The 27,326-nt window shown below is 46.7% G+C and overlaps 3 non-coding genes across 3 annotated transcripts; all 3 read left to right on the plus strand.

The window, feature by feature from the left end:
* The first annotated feature begins 1,966 nt into the window (after window positions 1-1,966).
* Window positions 1,967-2,038, plus strand: TRNAH-GUG (transfer RNA histidin (anticodon GUG)). Its single transcript has one exon. It is a non-coding gene; the product is annotated as a tRNA-His (tRNA).
* A 20,283-nt stretch (window positions 2,039-22,321) lies between these two features.
* Window positions 22,322-22,393, plus strand: TRNAH-GUG (transfer RNA histidin (anticodon GUG)). The gene has a single exon. It is a non-coding gene; the product is annotated as a tRNA-His (tRNA).
* Window positions 22,394-24,791: 2,398 nt separating this feature from the next.
* On the plus strand, window positions 24,792-24,863 carry TRNAH-GUG (transfer RNA histidin (anticodon GUG)). The gene has a single exon. It is a non-coding gene; the product is annotated as a tRNA-His (tRNA).
* Window positions 24,864-27,326: the final 2,463 nt, after the last annotated feature.

Here is a 27,326-nt window from a genome sequence, read left to right on the forward strand (position 1 = left end):
GTTTAAATAAACAGGCATATCTGTGGACTTGTGGTCTTTCTACATTGGGACTCATAGTCTAGTCCTAGGCTATTAGTAGGCACTGGCGTATCTTTTAGTGGAATGAGAGGCATTCTGTAGTCGTGTGAAAGGACCTTTCAAGTCAATCTGATCTGTATTGTCCTGTGAAAAAAAGCGTTCTTAGACACAGTGAGGAGTTTTTGGGGATAATGGGAAAATCATTTCCAACTAAATGACAGGAATTTCTTAGTCCAATCATGAGGTGTGCTAGGCTTTTTTATACTGTGGCGGAAAGAGAGACAGTATAACAGTCATTATAAATAAAGGGCCAAGGAAGTGACAGTTTATGGAAGGAACAATTTGCACATAGTTTTAGAATGTGGTCAGGAGGAGGACAATGTGCTTACACATATGAAACATTAGAAGGTAGACATTATGGAAGCACATATATTTCTTTATTTTTATTGTATTTGGGGAGAGGGGGTTAATATAGCACGTCCAATGTGGAAAAGTGCTTTCCATAGCACCTTGCAGGTGGGCGACATCTAGAGCTGTGCAGTAGCCACCCATACCCCAGACGTGAAAGAGAACAAGAAGTTACACATGTTGGAAGTGAGGGTGAGACATTGAGGAGATATGATCCCCGTATGAAGCCGAGAGAAGGAGGAGGCGTGAACGTGCATCCATGTATGCAGGCGAGAAGGGAAGGAGCATTGGTCATGCATCCCTGCATGAGGGTGAGACAGGGAGGAAATATGATCCCCGTATGAAGCCGAGAGAAGGAGGAGGCGTGAACGTGCATCCATGTATGCGGGCGAGACAGGAAGGAGCATTGGTCATGCATCCCTGCATGAGGGTGAGACAGGGAGGAGATATGATCCCCGTATGAAGCCGAGAGAAGGAGGAGGCGTGAACGTGCATCCATGTATGCAGGCGAGAAGGGAAGGAGCATTGGTCATGCATCCCTGCATGAGGGTGAGACAGGGAGGAGATATGATCCCTGTATGAAGCCGAGAGAAGGAGGAGGCGTGAACATGCATCCATGTATGCGGGCGAGACAGGAAGGAGCATTGGTCATGCATCCCTGCATGAGGGTGAGACAGGGAGGAGATATGATCCCCGTATGAAGCCGAGAGAAGGAGGAGGCGTGAACGTGCATCCATGTATGCAGGCGAGACGGGAAGGAGCATTGGTCATGCATCCCTTCCTGAGGGTGAGACAGGGAGGAGATAAAATCCCCGTATGAAGCCGAGAGAACGAGGAGACATGAACGTGCATCCATGTATGCGGGCGAGAAGGGAAGGAGCATTGGTCATGCATCCCTGCATGAGGGTGAGACAGGGAGGAGATAAAATCCCTGTATGAAGCCAATAGAACGAGGCGGCATGAACATGCATCCATGTATGCAGGTGTGACATGGAGTCATCATGAACATGCATCCCTTTATAAGGACATAACATGGAGGACGCATGAACATGAATGCCTGAATTTTATGGTGGTGGCCTTCGGGTGATTTGGCACGTGCAATTGGTGAAGAGCACTTCTCCTGCACAAAAAAATAAATGTACTATTAGCACCCCGGAGGGAGCCTCTGCACTTCTTATAGGGAGAAAACTCTGCAATGGAAGGGGACAGGGTCAATAACAGCTGTAAACTCTCACAAGACCATCACTGCTCTCACACTTTCCTGCTCTCAGGCTGGCGGGCCATTATCGGCCCTGGCTGCCGCACCATTGCCAGGTTTGTGTAACTATATTATTTCTAATTGGCTCCACTTTGATGACTTTCATTTGGATTCTGACTTGATTATTGAGATCTTAAATAAGTGACTGGGGATCAGGTGTCCACTTATTCTCATGGATAACATCACAACCAACCTTTAATTCAAACATGAGTCATGACATCACAGATGGAGTACAGCTTATGATAGAGGTGGAACGTCACATTGTAGCAGCCCAAGTAGCTCGCCGTGATAGTATAGTGGTTAGTACTCTGCTTTGTGGCCGCAGCAACCTCGGTTCGAATCCGAGTCACGGCATTGCAGTGAGGCAATGTCACGGCAGTTGGGCAGATATTTTAGAATTTCCATTAATACATTGGCAATCTCTGTGGAGGACTGAAACAATTCGATATGTCCTGTTACTGTTATGAACCTTTTGTTTCTTTAATGCTCTTTGCACACTTTTTCATCGGGTGACTGTAATGTATTTCAACCAAATCTAATTAAGAGCGCATTATGTGGTGACATTTGCAGTACATGAAACATTATAACACTGCCATTTACGTCAATAACCACTAGCTTGATTAAGACATATGTATTGCAGCGACAGTATTTCCCAGTTACAAATGGGAATAAAAACAACATCCGCGAGGGATTGAACCAACGACATTTAACTGATGTTGCCAATGGAGCGCGTTACAGAGAGCGCGAGGTCCCGCCTTTACAGTCACACGCTGATGATAATACAGATGTTTAAATAAACAGGCATATCTGTGGACTTGTGGTCTTTCTACATTGGGACTCATAGTCTAGTCCTAGGCTATTGTAGGCACTGGCGTATCTTTTAGTGGAATGAGAGGCATTCTGTAGTCGCGTGAAAGGACCTTTCAAGTCAATCTGATCTGTATTGTCCTGTGAAAAAAAGCGTTCTTAGACACAGTGAGGAGTTTTTGGGGATAATGGGAAAATCATTTCCAACTAAATGACAGGAATTTCTTAGTCCAATCATGAGGTGTGCTAAGCTTTTTTATACTGTGGCGGAAAGAGAGAGAGTATAACAGTCATTATAAATAAAGGGCCAAGGAAGTGACAGTTTATGGAAGGAACAATTTGCACATAGTTTTAGAATGTGGTCAGGAGGAGGACAATGTGCTTACACATATGAAACATTAGAAGGTAGACATTATGGAAGCACATATATTTCTTTATTTTTATTGTATTTGGGGAGAGGGGGTTAATATAGCACGTCCAATGTGGAAAAGTGCTTTCCATAGCACCTTGCAGGTGGGCGACATCTAGAGCTGTGCAGTAGCCACCCATGCCCCAGACGTGAAAGAGAACAAGAAGTTACACATGTTGGAAGTGAGGGTGAGACATTGAGGAGATATGATCCCCGTATGAAGCCGAGAGAAGGAGGAGGCGTGAACGTGCATCCATGTATGTAGGCGAGAAGGGAAGGAGCATTGGTCATGCATCCCTGCATGAGGGTGAGACAGGGAGGAGATATGATCCCCGTATGAAGCCGAGAGAAGGAGGAGGCGTGAACGTGCATCCATGTATGCGGGCGAGACAAGAAGGAGCATTGGTCATGCATCCCTGCATGAGGGTGAGACAGGGAGGAGATATGATCCCCTTATGAAGCCGAGAGAAGGAGGAGGCGTGAACGTGCATCCATGTATGCAGGCGAGAAGGGAAGGAGCATTGGTCATGCATCCCTGCATGAGGGTGAGACAGGGAGGAGATATGATCCCTGTATGAAGCCGAGAGAAGGAGGAGGCGTGAACGTGCATCCATGTATGCGGGCGAGACAGGAAGGAGCATTGGTCATGCATCCCTGCATGAGGGTGAGACAGGGAGGAGATATGATCCCCGTATGAAGCCGAGAGAAGGAGGAGGCGTGAACGTGCATCCATGTATGCAGGCGAGACGGGAAGGAGCATTGGTCATGCATCCCTTCCTGAGGGTGAGACAGGGAGGAGATAAAATCCCCGTATGAAGCCGAGAGAACGAGGAGACATGAACGTGCATCCATGTATGCGGGCGAGAAGGGAAGGAGCATTGGTCATGCATCCCTGCATGAGGGTGAGACAGGGAGGAGATAAAATCCCTGTATGAAGCCAAGAGAACGAGGCGGCATGAACATGCATCCTTGTATGCAGGTGTGACATGGAGTCATCATGAACATGCATCCCTTTATAAGGACATAACATGGAGGACGCATGAACATGAATGCCTGAATTTTATGGTGGTGGCCTTCGGGTGATTTGGCACGTGCAATTGGTGAAGAGCACTTCTCCTGCGCAAAAAAATAAATGTACTATTAGCACCCCGGAGGGAGCCTCTGCACTTCTTATAGGGAGAAAACTCTGCAATGGAAGGGGACAGGGTCAATAACAGCTGTAAACTCTCACAAGACCATCACTGCTCTCACACTTTCCTGCTCTCAGGCTGGCGGGCCATTATCGGCCCTGGCTGCCGCACCATTGCCAGGTTTGTGTAATTGTATTATTTCTAATTGGCTCCACTTTGATGACTTTCATTTGGATTCTGACTTGATTATTGAGATCTTAAATAAGTGACTGGGGATTAGGTGTCCACTTATTCTCATGGATAACATCACAACCAACCTTTAATTCAAACATGAGTCATGACATCACAGATGGAGTACAGCTTATGATAGAGGTGGAACGTCACATTGTAGCAGCCCAAGTAGCTCGCTGTGATCGTATAGTGGTTAGTACTCTGCGTTGTGGCCGCAGCAACCTCGGTTCGAATCCGATTCACGGCATTGCGGTGAGGCAATGTCACGGCAGTTGGGCAGATATTTTAGAATTTCCATTAATACATTGGCAATCTCTGTGGAGGACTGAAACAATTCGATATGTCCTGTTACTGTTATGAACCTTTTGTTTCTTTAATGCTCTTTGCACACTTTTTCATCGGGTGACTGTAATGTATTTCAACCAAATCTAATTAAGAGCGCATTATGTGGTGACATTTGCAGTACATGAAACATTATAACACTGCCATTTACGTCAATAACCACTAGCTTGATTAAGACATATGTATTGCAGCGACAGTATTTCCCAGTTACAAATGGGAATAAAAACAACATCCGCGAGGGATTGAACCAACAACATTTAACTGATGTTGCCAATGGAGCGCGTTACAGAGAGCGCGATGTCCCGCCTTTACAGTCACACGCTGATGATAATACAGATGTTTAAATAAACAGGCATATCTGTGGACTTGTGGTCTTTCTACATTGGGACTCATAGTCTAGTCCTAGGCTAGTGTAGGCACTGGCGTATCTTTTAGTGGAATGAGAGGCATTCTGTAGTCGCGTGAAAGGACCTTTCAAGTCAATCTGATCTGTATTGTCCTGTGAAAAAAAGCGTTCTTAGACACAGTGAGGAGTTTTTGGGGATAATGGGAAAATCATTTCCAACTAAATGACAGGAATTTCTTAGTCCAATCATGAGGTGTGCTAGGCTTTTTTATACTGTGGCGGAAAGAGAGAGAGTATAACAGTCATTATAAATAAAGGGCCAAGGAAGTGACAGTTTATGGAAGGAACAATTTGCACATAGTTTTAGAATGTGGTCAGGAGGAGGACAATTGCTTACACATATGAAACATTAGAAGGTAGACATTATGGAAGCACATATATTTCTTTATTTTTATTGTATTTGGGGAGAGGGGGTTAATATAGCACGTCCAATGTGGAAAAGTGCTTTCCATAGCACCTTGCAGGTGGGCGACATCTAGAGCTGTGCAGTAGCCACCCATGCCCCAGACGTCAAAGAGAACAAGAAGTTACACATGTTGGAAGTGATGGTGAGACATTGAGGAGATATGATCCCCGTATGAAGCCGAGAGAAGGAGGAGGCGTGAACGTGCATCCATGTATGCAGGCGAGAAGGGAAGGAGCATTGGTCATGCATCCCTGCATGAGGGTGAGACAGGGAGGAGATATGATCCCCGTATGAAGCCGAGAGAAGGAGGAGGCGTGAACGTGCATCCATGTATGCGGGCGAGACAGGAAGGAGCGTTGGTCATGCATCCCTGCATGAGGGTGAGACAGGGAGGAGATATGATCCCCTTTTGAAGCCGAGAGAAGGAGGAGGCGTGAACGTGCATCCATGTATGCAGGCGAGAAGGGAAGGAGCATTGGTCATGCATCCCTGCATGAGGGTGAGACAGGGAGGAGATATGATCCCCGTATGAAGCCGAGAGAAGGAGGAGGCGTGAACGTGCATCCATGTATGCGGGCGAGACAGGAAGGACCATTGGTCATGCATCCCTGCATGAGGGTGAGACAGGGAGGAGATATGATCCCCGTATGAAGCCGAGAGAAGGAGGAGGCGTGAACGTGCATCCATGTATGCGGGCGAGACGGGAAGGAGCATTGGGCATGCATCCCTTCCTGAGGGTGAGACAGGGAGGAGATAAAATCCCCGTATGAAGCCGAGAGAACGAGAAGACATGAACGTGCATCCATGTATGCGGGCGAGAAGGGAAGGAGCATTGGTCATGCATCCCTGCATGAGGGTGAGACAGGGAGGAGATAAAATCCCTGTATGAAGCCAAGAGAACGAGGCGGCATGAACATGCATCCTTGTATGCAGGTGTGACATGGAGTCATCATGAACATGCATCCCTTTATAAGGACATAACATGGAGGACGCATGAACATGAATGCCTGAATTTTATGGTGGTGGCCTTCGGGTGATTTGGCACGTGCAATTGGCGAAGAGCACTTCTCCTGTGCAAAAAAATAAATGTACTATTAGCACCCCGGAGGGAGCCTCTGCACTTCTTATAGGGAGAAAACTCTGCAATGGAAGGGGACAGGGTCAATAACAGCTGTAAACTCTCACAAGACCATCACTGCTCTCACACTTTCCTGCTCTCAGGCTGGCGGGCCATTATCGGCCCTGGCTGCCGCACCATTGCCAGGTTTGTGTAACTATGTTATTTGTAATTGGCTCCACTTTGATGACTTGCATTTGGATTCTGACTTGATTATTGAGATCTTAAATAAGTGACTGGGGATCAGGTGTCCACTTATTCTCATGGAATACATCACAACCAACCTTTAATTCAAACATGAGTCATGACATCACAGATGGAGTACAGCTTATGATAGAGGTGGAACGTCACATTGTAGCAGCCCAAGTAGCTCGCCGTGATCGTATAGTGGTTAGTACTCTGCATTGTGGCTGCAGCAACCTCGGTTGGAATCCGAGTCACGGCATTGCGGTGAGGCAATGTCACGGCAGTTGGGCAGATATTTTAGAATTTCCATTAATACATTGGCAATCTCTGTGGAGGACTGAAACAATTCGATATGTCCTGTTACTGTGATGAACCTTTTGTTTCTTTAATGCTCTTTGCACACTTTTTCATCGGGTGACTGTAATGTATTTCAACCAAATCTAATTAAGAGCGCATTATGTGGTGACATTTGCAGTACATGAAACATTATAACACTGCCATTTTTGTCAATAACCACTAGCTTGATTAAGACATATGTATTGCAGCGACAGTATTTCCCAGTTACAAATGGGAATAAAAACAACATCCACGAGGGATTGAACCAACGACATTTAACTGATGTTGCCAATGGAGCGCGTTACAGAGAGCGCGAGGTCCCGCCTTTACAGTCACACGCTGATGATAATACAGATGTTTAAATAAACAGGCATATCTGTGGACTTGTGGTCTTTCTACATTGGGACTCATAGTCTAGTCCTAGGCTATTGTAGGCATTGGCGTATCTTTTAGTGGAATGAGAGGCATTCTGTAGTCGCGTGAAAGGACCTTTCAAGTCAATCTGATCTGTATTGTCCTGTGAAAAAAAGCGTTCTTAGACACAGTGAGGAGTTTTTGGGGATAATGGGAAAATCATTCCCAACTAAATGACAGGAATTTCTTAGTCCAATCATGAGGTGTGCTAAGCTTTTTTATACTGTGGCGGAAAGAGAGAGAGTATAACAGTCATTATAAATAAAGGGCCAAGGAAGTGACAGTTTATGGAAGGAACAATTTGCACATAGTTTTAGAATGTGGTCAGGAGGAGGACAATGTGCTTACACATATGAAACATTAGAAGGTAGACATTATGGAAGCACATATATTTCTTTATTTTTATTGTATTTGGGGAGAGGGGGTTAATATAGCACGTCCAATGTGGAAAAGTGCTTTCCATAGCACCTTGCAGGTGGGCGACATCTAGAGCTGTGCAGTAGCCACCCATGCCCCAGACGTCAAAGAGAACAAGAAGTTACACATGTTGGAAGTGAGGGTGAGACATTGAGGAGATATGATCCCCGTATGAAGCCGAGAGAAGGAGGAGGCGTGAACGTGCATCCATGTATGCAGGCGAGAAGGGAAGGAGCATTGGTCATGCATCCCTGCATGAGGGTGAGACAGGGAGGAGATATGATCCCCGTATGAAGCCGAGAGAAGGAGGAGGCGTGAACGTGCATCCATGTATGCGGGCGAGACAGGAAGGAGCATTGGTCATGCATCCCTGCATGAGGGTGAGACAGGGAGGAGATATGATCCCCGTATGAAGCCGAGAGAAGGAGGAGGCGTGAACGTGCATCCATGTACGCAGGCGAGAAGGGAAGGAGCATTGGTCATGCATCCCTGCATGAGGGTGAGACAGGGAGGAGATATGATCCCTGTATGAAGCCGAGAGAAGGAGGAGGCGTGAACGTGCATCCATGTATGCGGGCGAGACAGGAAGGAGCATTGGTCATGCATCCCTGCATGAGGGTGAGACAGGGAGGAGATATGATCCCCGTATGAAGCCGAGAGAAGGAGGAGGCGTGAACGTGCATCCATGTATGCAGGCGAGACGGGAAGGAGCATTGGTCATGCATCCCTTCCTGAGGGTGAGACAGGGAGGAGATAAAATCCCCGTATGAAGCCGAGAGAACGAGGAGACATGAACGTGCATCCATGTATGCGGGCGAGAAGGGAAGGAGCATTGGTCATGCATCCCTGCATGAGGGTGAGACAGGGAGGAGATAAAATCCCTGTATGAAGCCAAGAGAATGAGGTGGCATGAACATGCATCCTTGTATGCAGGTGTGACATGGAGTCATCATGAACATGCATCCCTTTATAAGGACATAACATGGAGGACGCATGAACATGAATGCCTGAATTTTATGGTGGTGGCCTTCGGGTGATTTGGCACGTGCAATTGGTGAAGAGCACTTCTCCTGCACAAAAAAATAAATGTACTATTAGCACCCCGGAGGGAGCCTCTGCACTTCCTATAGGGAGAAAACTCTGCAATGGAAGGGGACAGGGTCAATAACAGCTGTAAACTCTCACAAGACCATCACTGCTCTCACACTTTCCTGCTCTCAGGCTGGCGGGCCATTATCGGCCCTGGCTGCCGCACCATTGCCAGGTTTGTGTAACTATATTATTTCTAATTGGCTCCACTTTGATGACTTTCATTTGGATTCTGACTTGATTATTGAGATCTTAAATAAGTGACTGGGGATCAGGTGTCCACTTATTCTCATGGATAACATCACAACCAACCTTTAATTCAAACATGAGTCATGACATCACAGATGGAGTACAGTTTATGATAGAGGTGGAACGTCACATGGTAGCAGCCCAAGTAGCTCGCTGTGATCTTATAGTGGTTAGTACTCTGCGTTGTGGCCGCAGCAACCTCGGTTCGAATCCGAGTCACGGCATTGCGGTGAGGCAATGTCACGGCAGTTGGGCAGATATTTTAGAATTTCCATTAATACATTGGCAATCTCTGTGGAGGACTGAAACAATTCGATATGTCCTGTTACTGTTATGAACCTTTTGTTTCTTTAATGCTCTCTGCACACTTTTTCATCGGGTGACTGTAATGTATTTCAACCAAATCTAATTAAGAGCGCATTATGTGGTGACATTTGCAGTACATGAAACATTATAACACTGCCATTTACGTCAATAACCACTAGCTTGATTAAGACATATGTATTGCAGCGACAGTATTTCCCAGTTACAAATGGGAATAAAAACAACATCCGCGAGGGATTGAACCAACGACATTTAACTGATGTTGCCAATGGAGCGCGTTACAGAGAGCACGAGGACCCGCCTTTACAGTAAACACGCTGATGATAATACAGATGTTTAAATAAACAGGCATATCTGTGGACTTGTGGTCTTTCTACATTGGGACTCATAGTCTAGTCCTAGGCTATTGTAGGCACTGGCGTATCTTTTAGTGGAATGAGAGGCATTCTGTAGTCGCGTGAAAGGACCTTTGAAGTCAATCTGATCTGTATTGTCCTGTGAAAAAAAGCGTTCTTAGACACAGTGAGGAGTTTTTGGGGATAATGGGAAAATCATTTCCAACTAAATGACAGGAATTTCTTAGTCCAATCATGAGGTGTGCTAGGCTTTTTTATACTGTGGCGGAAAGAGAGAGAGTATAACAGTAATTATAAATAAAGGGCCGAGGAAGTGACAGTTTATGGAAGGAACATATTTGCACATAGTTTTAGAATGTGGTCAGGAGGAGGACAATGTGCTTACACATATGAAACATTAGAAGGTAGACATTATGGAAGCACATATATTTCTTTATTTTTATTGTATTTGGGGAGAGGGGGTTAATATAGCACGTCCAATGTGGAAAAGTGCTTTCCATAGCACCTTGCAGGTGGGCGACATCTAGAGCTGTGCAGTAGCCACCCATGCCCCAGACGTCAAAGAGAACAAGAAGTTACACTTGTTGGAAGTGAGGGTGAGACATTGAGGAGATATGATCCCCGTATGAAGCCGAGAGAAGGAGGAGGCGTGAACGTGCATCCATGTATGCAGGCGAGAAGGGAAGGAGCATTGGTCATGCATCCCTGCATGAGGGTGAGACAGGGAGGAGATATGATCCCCGTATGAAGCCGAGAGAAGGAGGAGGCGTGAACATGCATCCATGTATGCGGGCGAGACAGGAAGGAGCATTGGTCATGCATCCCTGCATGAGGGTGAGACAGGGAGGAGATATGATCCCCGTATGAAGCCGAGAGAAGGAGGAGGCGTGAACGTGCATCCATGTATGCAGGCGAGAAGGGAAGGAGCATTGGTCATGCATCCCTGCATGAGGGTGAGACAGGGAGGAGATATGATCCCCGTATGAAGCCGAGAGAAGGAGGAGGCGTGAACGTGCATCCATGTATGCGGGCGAGACAGGAAGGGGCATTGGTCATGCATCCCTGCATGAGGGTGAGACAGGGAGGAGATATGATCCCCGTATGAAGCCGAGAGAAGGAGGAGGCATGAACGTGCATCCATGTATGCGGGCGAGACGGGAAGGAGCATTGGTCATGCATCCCTTCCTGAGGGTGAGACAGGGAGGAGATAAAATCCCCGTATGAAGCCGAGAGAACGAGGAGACATGAACGTGCATCCATGTATGCGGGCGAGAAGGGAAGGAGCATTGGTCATGCATCCCTGCATGAGGGTGAGACAGGGAGGAGATATGATCCCCGTATGAAGCCGAGAGAAGGAGGAGGCGTGAACGTGCATCCATGTATGCGGGCGAGACAGGAAGGAGCGTTGGTCATGCATCCCTGCATGAGGGTGAGACAGGGAGGAGATATGATCCCCTTTTGAAGCCGAGAGAAGGAGGAGGCGTGAACGTGCATCCATGTATGCAGGCGAGAAGGGAAGGAGCATTGGTCATGCATCCCTGCATGAGGGTGAGACAGGGAGGAGATATGATCCCCGTATGAAGCCGAGAGAAGGAGGAGGCGTGAACGTGCATCCATGTATGCGGGCGAGACAGGAAGGACCATTGGTCATGCATCCCTGCATGAGGGTGAGACAGGGAGGAGATATGATCCCCGTATGAAGCCGAGAGAAGGAGGAGGCGTGAACGTGCATCCATGTATGCGGGCGAGACGGGAAGGAGCATTGGGCATGCATCCCTTCCTGAGGGTGAGACAGGGAGGAGATAAAATCCCCGTATGAAGCCGAGAGAACGAGAAGACATGAACGTGCATCCATGTATGCGGGCGAGAAGGGAAGGAGCATTGGTCATGCATCCCTGCATGAGGGTGAGACAGGGAGGAGATAAAATCCCTGTATGAAGCCAAGAGAACGAGGCGGCATGAACATGCATCCTTGTATGCAGGTGTGACATGGAGTCATCATGAACATGCATCCCTTTATAAGGACATAACATGGAGGACGCATGAACATGAATGCCTGAATTTTATGGTGGTGGCCTTCGGGTGATTTGGCACGTGCAATTGGCGAAGAGCACTTCTCCTGTGCAAAAAAATAAATGTACTATTAGCACCCCGGAGGGAGCCTCTGCACTTCTTATAGGGAGAAAACTCTGCAATGGAAGGGGACAGGGTCAATAACAGCTGTAAACTCTCACAAGACCATCACTGCTCTCACACTTTCCTGCTCTCAGGCTGGCGGGCCATTATCGGCCCTGGCTGCCGCACCATTGCCAGGTTTGTGTAACTATATTATTTGTAATTGGCTCCACTTTGATGACTTGCATTTGGATTCTGACTTGATTATTGAGATCTTAAATAAGTGACTGGGGATCAGGTGTCCACTTATTCTCATGGATAACATCACAACCAACCTTTAATTCAAACATGAGTCATGACATCACAGATGGAGTACAGCTTATGATAGAGGTGGAACGTCACATTGTAGCAGCCCAAGTAGCTCGCCGTGATCGTATAGTGGTTAGTACTCTGCATTGTGGCTGCAGCAACCTCGGTTGGAATCCGAGTCACGGCATTGCGGTGAGGCAATGTCACGGCAGTTGGGCAGATATTTTAGAATTTCCATTAATACATTGGCAATCTCTGTGGAGGACTGAAACAATTCGATATGTCCTGTTACTGTGATGAACCTTTTGTTTCTTTAATGCTCTTTGCACACTTTTTCATCGGGTGACTGTAATGTATTTCAACCAAATCTAATTAAGAGCGCATTATATGGTGACATTTGCAGTACATGAAACATTATAACACTGCCATTTACGTCAATAACCACTAGCTTGATTAAGACATATGTATTGCAGCGACAGTATTTCCCAGTTACAAATGGGAATAAAAACAACATCCACGAGGGATTGAACCAACGACATTTAACTGATGTTGCCAATGGAGCGCGTTACAGAGAGCGCGAGGTCCCGCCTTTACAGTCACACGCTGATGATAATACAGATGTTTAAATAAACAGGCATATCTGTGGACTTGTGGTCTTTCTACATTGGGACTCATAGTCTAGTCCTAGGCTATTGTAGGCATTGGCGTATCTTTTAGTGGAATGAGAGGCATTCTGTAGTCGCGTGAAAGGACCTTTCAAGTCAATCTGATCTGTATTGTCCTGTGAAAAAAAGCGTTCTTAGACACAGTGAGGAGTTTTTGGGGATAATGGGAAAATCATTCCCAACTAAATGACAGGAATTTCTTAGTCCAATCATGAGGTGTGCTAAGCTTTTTTATACTGTGGCGGAAAGAGAGAGAGTATAACAGTCATTATAAATAAAGGGCCAAGGAAGTGACAGTTTATGGAAGGAACAATTTGCACATAGTTTTAGAATGTGGTCAGGAGGAGGACAATGTGCTTACACATATGAAACATTAGAAGGTAGACATTATGGAAGCACATATATTTCTTTATTTTTATTGTATTTGGGGAGAGGGGGTTAATATAGCACGTCCAATGTGGAAAAGTGCTTTCCATAGCACCTTGCAGGTGGGCGACATCTAGAGCTGTGCAGTAGCCACCCATGCCCCAGACGTCAAAGAGAACAAGAAGTTACACATGTTGGAAGTGAGGGTGAGACATTGAGGAGATATGATCCCCGTATGAAGCCGAGAGAAGGAGGAGGTGTGAACGTGCATCCATGTATGCAGGCGAGAAGGGAAGGAGCATTGGTCATGCATCCCTGCATGAGGGTGAGACAGGGAGGAGATATGATCCCCGTATGAAGCCGAGAGAAGGAGGAGGCGTGAACGTGCATCCATGTATGCGGGCGAGACAGGAAGGAGCATTGGTCATGCATCCCTGCATGAGGGTGAGACAGGGAGGAGATATGATCCCCGTATGAAGCCGAGAGAAGGAGGAGGCGTGAACGTGCATCCATGTATGCAGGCGAGAAGGGAAGGAGCATTGGTCATGCATCCCTGCATGAGGGTGAGACAGGGAGGAGATATGATCCCTGTATGAAGCCGAGAGAAGGAGGAGGCGTGAACGTGCATCCATGTATGCGGGCTAGACAGGAAGGAGCATTGGTCATGCATCCCTGCATGAGGGTGAGACAGGGAGGAGATATGATCCCCGTATGAAGCCGAGAGAAGGAGGAGGCGTGAACGTGCATCCATGTATGCAGGCGAGACGGGAAGGAGCATTGGTCATGCATCCCTTCCTGAGGGTGAGACAGGGAGGAGATAAAATCCCCGTATGAAGCCGAGAGAACGAGGAGACATGAACGTGCATCCATGTATGCGGGCGAGAAGGGAAGGAGCATTGGTCATGCATCCCTGCATGAGGGTGAGACAGGGAGGAGATAAAATCCCTGTATGAAGCCAAGAGAACGAGGTGGCATGAACATGCATCCTTGTATGCAGGTGTGACATGGAGTCATCATGAACATGCATCCCTTTATAAGGACATAACATGGAGGACGCATGAACATGAATGCCTGAATTTTATGGTGGTGGCCTTCGGGTGATTTGGCACGTGCAATTGGTGAAGAGCACTTCTCCTGCGCAAAAAAATAAATGTACTATTAGCACCCCGGAGGGAGCCTCTGCACTTCCTATAGGGAGAAAACTCTGCAATGGAAGGGGACAGGGTCAATAACAGCTGTAAACTCTCACAAGACCATCACTGCTCTCACACTTTCCTGCTCTCAGGCTGGCGGGCCATTATCGGCCCTGGCTGCCGCACCATTGCCAGGTTTGTGTAACTATATTATTTCTAATTGGCTCCACTTTGATGACTTTCATTTGGATTCTGACTTGATTATTGAGATCTTAAATAAGTGACTGGGGATCAGGTGTCCACTTATTCTCATGGATAACATCACAACCAACCTTTAATTCAAACATGAGTCATGACATCACAGATGGAGTACAGCTTATGATTGAGGTGGAACGTCACATGGTAGCAGCCCAAGTAGCTCGCTGTGATCGTATAGTGGTTAGTACTCTGCGTTGTGGCCGCAGCAACCTCGGTTCGAATCCGAGTCATGGCATTGCGGTGAGGCAATGTCACGGCAGTTGGGCAGATATTTTAGAATTTCCATTAATACATTGGCAATCTCTGTGGAGGACTGAAACAATTCGATATGTCCTGTTACTGTTATGAACCTTTTGTTTCTTTAATGCTCTCTGCACACTTTTTCATCGGGTGACTGTAATGTATTTCAACCAAATCTAATTAAGAGCGCATTATGTGGTGACATTTGCAGTACATGAAACATTATAACACTGCCATTTACGTCAATAACCACTAGCTTGATTAAGACATATGTATTGCAGCGACAGTATTTCCCAGTTACAAATGGGAATAAAAACAACATCCGCGAGGGATTGAACCAACGACATTTAACTGATGTTGCCAATGGAGCGCGTTACAGAGAGCGCGAGGTCCCGCCTTTACAGTAAACACGCTGATGATAATACAGATGTTTAAATAAACAGGCATATCTGTGGACTTGTGGTCTTTCTACATTGGGACTCATAGTCTAGTCCTAGGCTATTGTAGGCACTGGCGAATCTTTTAGTGGAATGAGAGGCATTCTGTAGTCGCGTGAAAGGACCTTTCAAGTCAATCTGATCTGTATTGTCCTGTGAAAAAAAGCGTTCTTAGACACAGTAAGGAGTTTTTGGGGATAATGGGAAAATCATTTCCAACTAAATGACAGGAATTTCTTAGTCCAATCATGAGGTGTGCTAGGCTTTTTTATACTGTGGCGGAAAGAGAGAGAGTATAACAGTCATTATAAATAAAGGGCCAAGGAAGTGACAGTTTATGGAAGGAACAATTTGCACATAGTTTTAGAATGTGGTCAGGAGGAGGACAATGTGCTTACACATATGAAACATTAGAAGGTAGACATTATGGAAGCACATATATTTCTTTATTTTTATTGTATTTGGGGAGAGGGGGTTAATATAGCACGTCCAATGTGGAAAAGTGCTTTCCATAGCACCTTGCAGGTGGGCGACATCTAGAGCTGTGCAGTAGCCACCCATGCCCCAGACGTCAAAGAGAACAAGAAGTTACACTTGTTGGAAGTGAGGGTGAGACATTGAGGAGATATGATCCCCGTATGAAGCCGAGAGAAGGAGGAGGCGTGAACGTGCATCCATGTATGCAGGCGAGAAGGGAAGGAGCATTGGTCATGCATCCCTGCATGAGGGTGAGACAGGGAGGAGATATGATCCCCGTATGAAGCCGAGAGAAGGAGGAGGCGTGAACATGCATCCATGTATGCGGGCGAGACAGGAAGGAGCATTGGTCATGCATCCCTGCATGAGGGTGAGACAGGGAGGAGATATGATCCCCGTATGAAGCCGAGAGAAGGAGGAGGCGTGAACGTGCATCCATGTATGCAGGCGAGAAGGGAAGGAGCATTGGTCATGCATCCCTGCATGAGGGTGAGACAGGGAGGAGATATGATCCCCGTATGAAGCCGAGAGAAGGAGGAGGCGTGAACGTGCATCCATGTATGCGGGCGAGACAGGAAGGGGCATTGGTCATGCATCCCTGCATGAGGGTGAGACAGGGAGGAGATATGATCCCCGTATGAAGCCGAGAGAAGGAGGAGGCATGAACGTGCATCCATGTATGCGGGCGAGACGGGAAGGAGCATTGGTCATGCATCCCTTCCTGAGGGTGAGACAGGGAGGAGATAAAATCCCCGTATGAAGCCGAGAGAACGAGGAGACATGAACGTGCATCCATGTATGCGGGCGAGAAGGGAAGGAGCATTGGTCATGCATCCCTGCATGAGGGTGAGACAGGGAGGAGATAAAATCCCTGTATGAAGCCAAGAGAACGAGGCGGCATGAACATGCATCCTTGTATGCAGGTGTGACATGGAGTCATCATGAACATGCATCCCTTTATAAGGACATAACATGGAGGACGCATGAACATGAATGCCTGAATTTTATGGTGGTGGCCTTCAGGTGATTTGGCACGTGCAATTGGTGAAGAGCACTTCTCCTGCGCAAAAAATAAATGTACTATTAGCACCCCGGAGGGAGCCTCTGCACTTCTTATAGGGAGAAAACTCTGCAATCAAAGGGGACAGGGTCAATAACAGCTGTAAACTCTCACAAGACCATCACTGCTCTCACACTTTCCTGCTCTCAGGCTGGCGGGCCATTATCGGCCCTGGCTGCCGCACCATTGCCAGGTTTGTGTAACTATATTATTTCTAATTGGCTCCACTTTGATGACTTTCATTTGGATTCTGACTTGATTATTGAGATCTTAAATAAGTGACTGGGGATCAGGTGTCCACTTATTCTCATGGATAACATCACAACCAACCTTTAATTCAAACATGAGTCATGACATCACAGATGGAGTACAGCTTATGATAGAGGTGGAACGTCACATTGTAGCAGCCCAAGTAGCTTGCAGTGATCGTATAGTGGTTAGTACTCTGCGTTGTGGCCACAGCAACCTCGGTTCGATTCCGAGTCACGGCATTGCGGTGAGGCAATGTCACAGCAGTTGGGCAGATATTTTAGAATTTCCATTAATACATTGGCAATCTCTGTGGAGGACTGAAACAATTCGATATGTCCTGTTACTGTTATGAACCTTTTGTTTCTTTAATGCTCTTTGCACACTTTTTCATCGGGTGACTGTAATGTATTTCAACCAAATCTAATTAAGAGCGCATTATGTGGTGACATTTGCAGTACATGAAACATTATAACACTGCCATTTACGTCAATAACCACTAGCTTGATTAAGACATATGTATTGCAGCGGCAGTATTTCCCAGTTACAAATGGGAATAAAAACAACATCCGCGAGGGATTGAACCAACGACATTTAACTGATGTTGCCAATGGAGCGCGTTACAGAGAGCGCGAGGTCCCGCCTTTACAGTCACACGCTGATGATAATACAGATGTTTAAATAAACAGGCATATCTGTGGACTTGTGGTCTTTCTACATTGGGACTCATAGTCTAGTCCTAGGCTATTGTAGGCACTGGCGTATCTTTTAGTGGAATGAGAGGCATTCTGTAGTCGCGTGAAAGGACCTTTCAAGTCAATCTGATCTGTATTGTCCTGTGAAAAAAAGCGTTCTTAGACACAGTGAGGAGTTTTTGGGGATAATGGGAAAATCATTTCCAACTAAATGACAGGAATTTCTTAGTCCAATCATGAGGTGTGCTAGGCTTTTTTATACTGTGGCGGAAAGAGAGAGAGTATAACAGTCATTATAAATAAAGGGCCAAGGAAGTGACAGTTTATGGAAGGAGCAATTTGCACATAGTTTTAGAATGTGGTCAGGAGGAGGACAATGTGCTTACACATATGAAACATTAGAAGGTAGACATTATGGAAGCACATATATTTCTTTATTTTTATTGTATTTGGGGAAAGGGGGTTAATATAGCACGTCCAATGTGGAAAAGTGCTTTCCATAGCACCTTGCAGGTGGGCGACATCTAGAGCTGTGCAGTAGCCACCCATGCCCCAGACGTCAAAGAGAACAAGAAGTTACACATGTTGGAAGTGAGGGTGAGACATTGAGGAGATATGATCCCCGTATGAAGCCGAGAGAAGGAGGAGGCGTGAACGTGCATCCATATATGCAGGCGAGAAGGGAAGGAGCATTGGTCATGCATCCCTGCATGAGGGTGAGACAGGGAGGAGATATGATCCCCGTATGAAGCCGAGAGAAGGAGGAGGCGTGAACATGCATCCATGTATGCGGGTGAGACAGGAAGGAGCATTGGTCATGCATCCCTGCATGAGGGTGAGACAAGGAGGAGATATGATCCCTGTATGAAGCCGAGAGAAGGAGGAGGCGTGAACGTGCATCCATGTATGCAGGCGAGAAGGGAAGGAGCATTGGTCATGCATCCCTGCATGAGGGTGAGACAGGGAGGAGATATGATCCCCGTATGAAGCCGAGAGAAGGAGGAGGCGTGAACGTGCATCCATGTATGCGGGCGAGACAAGAAGGAGCATTGGTCATGCATCCCTGCATGAGGGTGAGACAGGGAGGAGATACGATCCCCCTATGAAGCCGAGAGAAGGAGGAGGCGTGAACGTGCATCCATGTATGCGGGCGAGACGGGAAGGAGCATTGGTCATGCATCCCTTCCTGAGGGTGAGACAGGGAGGAGATAAAATCCCCGAATGAAGCCGAGAGAACGAGGAGACATGAACGTGCATCCATGTATGCGGGCGAGAAGGGAAGGAGCATTGGTCATGCATCCCTGCATGAGGGTGAGACAGGGAGGAGATAAAATCCCTGTATGAAGCCAAGAGAACGAGGCGGCATGAACATGCATCCTTGTATGCAGGTGTGACATGGAGTCATCATGAACATGCATCCCTTTATAAGGACATAACATGGAGGACGCATGAACATGAATGCCTGAATTTTATGGTGGTGGCCTTCGGGTGATTTGGCACGTGCAATTGGTGAAGAGCACTTCTCCTGCGCAAAAAAATAAATGTACTATTAGCACCCCGGAGGGAGCCTCTGCACTTCTTATAGGGAGAAAACTCTGCAATGGAAGGGGACAGGGTCAATAACAGCTGTAAACTCTCACAAGACCATCACTGCTCTCACACTTTCCTGCTCTCAGGCTGGCGGGCCATTATCGGCCCTGGCTGCCGCACCATTGCCAGGTTTGTGTAACTATATTATTTCTAATTGGCTCCACTTTGATGACTTTCATTTGGATTCTGACTTGATTATTGAGATCTTAAATAAGTGACTGGGGATCAGGTGTCCACTTATTCTCATGGATAACATCACAACCAACCTTTAATTCAAACATGAGTCATGACATCACAGATGGAGTACAGCTTATGATAGAGGTGGAACGTCACATGGTAGCAGCCCAAATAGCTCGCTGTGATCGTATAGTGGTTAGTAGTCTGCGTTGTGGCCGCAGCAACCTGGGTTCGAATCCGAGTCACGGCATTGCGGTGAGGCAATGTCACGGCAGTTGGGCAGATATTTTAGAATTTCCATTAATACATTGGCAATCTCTGTGGAGGACTGAAAGAATTCGATATGTCCTGTTACTGTTATGAACCTTTGGTTTCTTTAATGCTCTTTGCACACTTTTTCATCGGGTGACTGTAATGTATTTCAACCAAATCTAATTAAGAGCGCATTATGTGGTGACATTTGCAGTACATGAAACATTATAACACTGCCATTTACGTCAATAACCACTAGCTTGATTAAGACATATGTATTGCAGCGACAGTATTTCCCAGTTACAAATGGGAATAAAAACAACATCCGCGAGGGATTGAACCAACAACATTTAACTGATGTTGCCAATGGAGCGCGTTACAGAGAGCGCGATGTCCCGCCTTTACAGTCACACGCTGATGATAATACAGATGTTTAAATAAACAGGCATATCTGTGGACTTGTGGTCTTTCTACATTGGGACTCATAGTCTAGTCCTAGGCTAGTGTAGGCACTGGCGTATCTTTTAGTGGAATGAGAGGCATTCTGTAGTCGCGTGAAAGGACCTTTCAAGTCAATCTGATCTGTATTGTCCTGTGAAAAAAAGCGTTCTTAGACACAGTGAGGAGTTTTTGGGGATAATGGGAAAATCATTTCCAACTAAATGACAGGAATTTCTTAGTCCAATCATGAGGTGTGCTAGGCTTTTTTATACTGTGGCGGAAAGAGAGAGAGTATAACAGTCATTATAAATAAAGGGCCAAGGAAGTGACAGTTTATGGAAGGAACAATTTGCACATAGTTTTAGAATGTGGTCAGGAGGAGTACAATTGCTTACACATATGAAACATTAGAAGGTAGACATTATGGAAGCACATATATTTCTTTATTTTTATTGTATTTGGGGAGAGGGGGTTAATATAGCACGTCCAATGTGGAAAAGTGCTTTCCATAGCACCTTGCAGGTGGGCGACATCTAGAGCTGTGCAGTAGCCACCCATGCCCCAGACGTCAAAGAGAACAAGAAGTTACACATGTTGGAAGTGAGGGTGAGACATTGAGGAGATATGATCCCCGTATGAAGCCGAGAGAAGGAGGAGGCGTGAACGTGCATCCATGTATGCAGGCGAGAAGGGAAGGAGCATTGATCATGCATCCCTGCATGAGGGTGAGACAGGGAGGAGATATGATCCCCGTATGAAGCCGAGAGAAGGAGGAGGCGTGAACGTGCATCCATGTATGCGGGCGAGACAGGAAGGAGCGTTGGTCATGCATCCCTGCATGAGGGTGAGACAGGGAGGAGATATGATCCCCGTATGAAGCCGAGAGAAGGAGGAGGCGTGAACGTGCATCCATGTATGCAGGCGAGAAGGGAAGGAGCATTGGTCATGCATCCCTGCATGAGGGTGAGACAGGGAGGAGATATGATCCCCGTATGAAGCCGAGAGAAGGAGGAGGCGTGAACGTGCATCCATGTATGCGGGCGAGACAGGAAGGAGCATTGGTCATGCATCCCTGCATGAGGGTGAGACAGGGAGGAGATATGATCCCCGTATGAAGCCGAGAGAAGGAGGAGGCGTGAACGTACATCCATGTATGCGGGCGAGATGGGAAGGAGCATTGGTCATGCATCCCTTCCTGAGGGTGAGACAGGGAGGAGATAAAATCCCCGTATGAAGCAGAGAGAACGAGGAGACATGAACGTGCATCCATGTATGCGGGCGAGAAGGGAAGGAGCATTGGTCATGCATCCCTGCATGAGGGTGAGACAGGGAGGAGATAAAATCCCTGTATGAAGCCAAGAGAACGAGGCGGCATGAACATGCATCCTTGTATGCAGGTGTGACATGGAGTCATCATGAACATGCATCCCTTTATAAGGACATAACATGGAGGACGCATGAACATGAATGCCTGAATTTTATGGTGGTGGCCTTCGGGTGATTTGGCACGTGCAATTGGTGAAGAGCACTTCTCCTGCGCAAAAAAATAAATGTACTATTAGCACCCCGGAGGGAGCCTCTGCACTTCTTATAGGGAGAAAACTCTGCAATGGAAGGGGACAGGGTCAATAACAGCTGTAAACTCTCACAAGACCATCACTGCTCTCACACTTTCCTGCTCTCAGGCTGGCGGGCCATTATCGGCCCTGGCTGCCGCACCATTGCCAGGTTTGTGTAACTATATTATTTCTAATTGGCTCCACTTTGATGACTTTCATTTGGATTCTGACTTGATTATTGAGATCTTAAATAAGTGACTGGGGATCAGGTGTCCACTTATTCTCATGGATAACATCACAACCAACCTTTAATTCAAACATGAGTCATGACATCACAGATGGAGTACAGCTTATGATAGAGGTGGAACGTCACATGGTAGCAGCCCAAATAGCTCGCTGTGATCGTATAGTGGTTAGTACTCTGCGTTGTGGCCGCAGCAACCTCGGTTCGAATCCGAGTCACGGCATTGCGGTGAGGCAATGTCACGGCAGTTGGGCAGATATTTTAGAATTTCCATTAATACATTGGCAATCTCTGTGGAGGACTGAAACAATTCGATATGTCCTGTTACTGTTATGAACCTTTTGTTTCTTTAATGCTCTCTGCACACTTTTTCATCAGGTGACTGTAATGTATTTCAACCAAATCTAATTAAGAGCGCATTATGTGGTGACATTTGCAGTACATGAAACATTATAACACTGCCATTTACGTCAATAACCACTAGCTTGATTAAGACATATGTATTGCAGCGACAGTATTTCCCAGTTACAAATGGGAATAAAAACAACATCCGCGAGGGATTGAACCAACGACATTTAACTGATGTTGCCAATGGAGCGCGTTACAGAGAGCGCGAGGTCCCGCCTTTACAGTCACACGCTGATGATAATACAGATGTTTAAATAAACAGGCATATCTGTGGACTTGTGGTCTTTCTACATTGGGACTCATAGTCTAGTCCTAGGCTATTGTAGGCACTGGCGTATCTTTTAGTGGAATGAGAGGCATTCTGTAGTCGCGTGAAAGGACCTTTCAAGTCAATCTGATCTGTATTGTCCTGTGAAAAAAAGCGTTCTTAGACACAGTGAGGAGTTTTTGGGGATAATGGGAAAATCATTTCCAACTAAATGACAGGAATTTCTTAGTCCAATCATGAGGTGTGCTAGGCTTTTTTATACTGTGGCGGAAAGAGAGAGAGTATAACAGTCATTATAAATAAAGGGCCAAGGAAGTGACAGTTTATGGAAGGAACAATTTGCACATAGTTTTAGAATGTGGTCAGGAGGAGGGCAATGTGCTTACACATATGAAACATTAGAAGGTAGACATTATGGAAGCACATATATTTCTTTATTTTTATTGTATTTGGGGAGAGGGGGTTAATATAGCACGTCCAATGTGGAAAAGTGCTTTCCATAACACCTTGCAGGTGGGCGACATCTAGAGCTGTGCAGTAGCCACCCATGCCCCAGACGTCAAAGAGAACAAGAAGTTACACATGTTGGAAGTGAGGGTGAGACATTGAGGAGATATGATCCCCGTATGAAGCCGAGAGAAGGAGGAGGCGTGAACGTGCATCCATGTATGCAGGCGAGAAGGGAAGGAGCATTGGTCATGCATCCCTGCATGAGGGTGAGACAGGGAGGAGATATGATCCCCGTATGAAGCCGAGAGAAGGAGGAGGCGTGAACGTGCATCCATGTATGCGGGCGAGACAGGAAGGAGCGTTGGTCATGCATCCCTGCATGAGGGTGAGAAAGGGAGGAGATATGATCCCCGTATGAAGCCGAGAGAAGGAGGAGGCGTGAACGTGCATCCATGTATGCAGGCGAGAAGGGAAGGAGCATTGGTCATGCATCCCTGCATGAGGGTGAGACAGGGAGGAGATATGATCCCCGTATGAAGCCGAGAGAAGGAGGAGGCGTGAACGTGCATCCATGTATGCGGGCGAGACAGGAAGGAGCATTGGTCATGCATCCCTGCATGAGGGTGAGACAGGGAGGAGATATGATCCCTGTATGAAGCCGAGAGAAGGAGGAGGCATGAACGTGCATCCATGTATGCGGGCGAGACGGGAAGGAGCATTGGTCATGCATCCCTTCCTGAGGGTGAGACAAGGAGGAGATAAAATCCCCATATGAAGCAGAGAGAACGAGGAGACATGAACGTGCATCCATGTATGCGGGCGAGAAGGTAAGGAGCATTGGTCATGCATCCCTGCATGAGGGTGAGACAGGGAGGAGATAAAATCCCTGTATGAAGCCAAGAGAATGAGGCGGCATGAACATGCATCCTTGTATGCAGGTGTGACATGGAGTCATCATGAACATGCATCCCTTTATAAGGACATAACATGGAGGACGCATGAACATGAATGCCTGAATTTTATGGTGGTGGCCTTCGGGTGATTTGGCACGTGCAATTGGTGAAGAGCACTTCTCCTGCGCAAAAAAATAAATTTACTATTAGCACCCCGGAGGGAGCCTCTGCACTTCTTACAGGGGGAAAACTCTGCAATGGAAGGGGACAGGGTCAATAACAGCTGTAAACTCTCATAAGACCATCACTGCTCTCACACTTTCCTGCTCTCAGGCTGGCGGGCCATTATCGGCCCTGGCTGCCGCACCATTGTCAGGTTTGTGTAACTATATTATTTCTAATTGGCTCCACTTTGATGACTTTCATTTGGATTCTGACATGATTATTGAGATCTTAAATAAGTGACTGGGGATCAGGTGTCCACTTATTCTCATGGATAACATCACAACCAACCTTTAATTCAAACATGAGTCATGACATCACAGATGGAGTACAGCTTATGATAGAGGTGGAACGTCACATTGTAGCAGCCCAAGTAGCTCGCCGTGATCGTATAGTGGTTAGTACTCTGCGTTGTGGCCGCAGCAACCTCGGTTCGAATCCGAGTCACGGCATTGCGGTGAGGCAATGTCACGGCAGTTGGGCAGATATTTTAGAATTTCCATTAATACATTGGCAATCTCTTTGGAGGACTGAAACAATTCGATATGTCCTGTTACTGTTATGAACCTTTTGTTTCTTTAATGCTCTTTGCACACTTTTTCATCGGGTGACTGTAATGTATTTCAACCAAATCTAATTAAGAGCGCATTATGTGGTGACATTTGCAGTACATGAAACATTATAACACTGCCATTTACGTCAATAACCACTAGCTTGATTAAGACATATGTATTGCAGCGACAGTATTTCCCAGTTACAAATGGGAATAAAAACAACATCCGCGAGGGATTGAACCAACGACATTTAACTGATGTTGCCAATGGAGCGCGTTACAGAGAGCGCGAGGTCCCGCCTTTACAGTCACACGCTGATGATAATACAGATGTTTAAATAAACAGGCATATCTGTGGACTTGTGGTCTTTCTACATTGGGACTCATAGTCTAGTCCTAGGCTATTAGTAGGCACTGGCGTATCTTTTAGTGGAATGAGAGGCATTCTGTAGTCGCGTGAAAGGACCTTTCAAGTCAATCTGATCTGTATTGTCCTGTGAAAAAAAGCGTTCTTAGACACACTGAGGAGTTTTTGGGGATAATGGGAAAATCATTTCCAACTAAATGACTGGAATTTCTTAGTCCAATCATGAGGTGTGCTAGGCTTTTTTATACTGTGGCGGAAAGAGAGACAGTATAACAGTCATTATAAATAAAGGGCCAAGGAAGTGACAGTTTATGGAAGGAACAATTTGCACATAGTTTTAGAATGTGGTCAGGAGGAGGACAATGTGCTTACACATATGAAACATTAGAAGGTAGACATTATGGAAGCACATATATTTCTTTATTTTTATTGTATTTGGGGAGAGGGGGTTAATATAGCACGTCCAATGTGGAAAAGTGCTTTCCATAGCACCTTGCAGGTGGGCGACATCTAGAGCTGTGCAGTAGCCACCCATGCCCCAGACGTGAAAGAGAACAAGAAGTTACACATGTTGGAAGTGAGGGTGAGACATTGAGGAGATATGATCCCCGTATGAAGCCGAGAGAAGGAGGAGGCGTGAACGTGCATCCATGTATGCAGGCGAGAAGGGAAGGAGCATTGGTCATGCATCCCTGCATGAGGGTGAGACAGGGAGGAGATATGATCCCCGTATGAAGCCGAGAGAAGGAGGAGGCGTGAACGTGCATCCATGTATGCGGGCGAGACAGGAAGGAGCATTGGTCATGCATCCCTGCATGAGGGTGAGACAGGAAGGAGATATGATCCCCGTATGAAGCCGAGAGAAGGAGGAGGCGTGAACGTGCATCCATGTATGCAGGCGAGAAGGGAAGGAGCATTGGTCATGCATCCCTGCATGAGGGTGAGACAGGGAGGAGATATGATCCCTGTATGAAGCCGAGAGAAGGAGGAGGCGTGAACATGCATACATGTATGCGGGCGAGACAGGAAGGAGCATTGGTCATGCATCCCTGCATGAGGGTGAGACAGGGAGGAGATATGATCCCCGTATGAAGCCGAGAGAAGGAGGAGGCGTGAACGTGCATCCATGTATGCAGGCGAGACGGGAAGGAGCATTGGTCATGCATCCCTTCCTGAGGGTGAGACAGGGAGGAGATAAAATCCCCGTATGAAGCCGAGAGAACGAGGAGACATGAACGTGCATCCATGTATGCGGGCGAGAAGGGAAGGAGCATTGGTCATGCATCCCTGCATGAGGGTGAGACAGGGAGGAGATAAAATCCCTGTATGAAGCCAATAGAACGAGGCGGCATGAACATGCATCCATGTATGCAGGTGTGACATGGAGTCATCATGAACATGCATCCCTTTATAAGGACATAACATGGAGGACGCATGAACATGAATGCCTGAATTTTATGGTGGTGGCCTTCGGGTGATTTGGCACGTGCAATTGGTGAAGAGCACTTCTCCTGCACAAAAAAATAAATGTACTATTAGCACCCCGGAGGGAGCCTCTGCACTTCTTATAGGGAGAAAACTCTGCAATGGAAGGGGACAGGGTCAATAACAGCTGTAAACTCTCACAAGACCATCACTGCTCTCACACTTTCCTGCTCTCAGGCTGGCGGGCCATTATCGGCCCTGGCTGCCGCACCATTGCCAGGTTTGTGTAACTATATTATTTCTAATTGGCTCCACTTTGATGACTTTCATTTGGATTCTGACTTGATTATTGAGATCTTAAATAAGTGACTGGGGATCAGGTGTCCACTTATTCTCATGGATAACATCACAACCAACCTTTAATTCAAACATGAGTCATGACATCACAGATGGAGTACAGCTTATGATAGAGGTGGAACGTAACATTGTAGCAGCCCAAGTAGCTCGCCGTGATCTTATAGTGGTTAGTACTCTGCGTTGTGGCCGCAGCAACCACGGTTCGAATCCGAG

The sequence above is a fragment of the Ambystoma mexicanum genome (genome assembly GCF_040938575.1).
Source record: "Ambystoma mexicanum isolate Mex_15411 chromosome 12 unlocalized genomic scaffold, UKY_AmexF1_1 Mex_chr12_unloc.1, whole genome shotgun sequence".
NCBI lineage: Eukaryota > Metazoa > Chordata > Amphibia > Caudata > Ambystomatidae > Ambystoma > Ambystoma mexicanum.